The following is a 226-nucleotide window of genomic DNA, read 5'->3' as shown; positions in this document are numbered from 1 at the left end:
TTCCCCCTCCCCCCGCCGCTGCCCCTTCCTCCGCCGCCCCCTTCGGCGCCGCTCCCCGCCGGCCTCGGCCCCTGCGTCCCGCCCTCTTGGCCCCTCCATCCCCTTCTCCCGCTCCCACCCCGTCTTCCTTCGCTCTTTCCCCGTCTGCCGCTCTCCTTCCCTCCTCCTCCGCTGCCAGAAGCCCCCCATGAGCCGAAGGCGGCCCGGCCGGTGCTCCCGCCCCCCC

Source organism: Calidris pugnax, unplaced genomic scaffold (genome assembly GCF_001431845.1).
Source record: "Calidris pugnax isolate Ruff unplaced genomic scaffold, ASM143184v1 scaffold273, whole genome shotgun sequence".
NCBI lineage: Eukaryota > Metazoa > Chordata > Aves > Charadriiformes > Scolopacidae > Calidris > Calidris pugnax.
Note: the sequence above shows the minus strand (reverse complement) of the source record.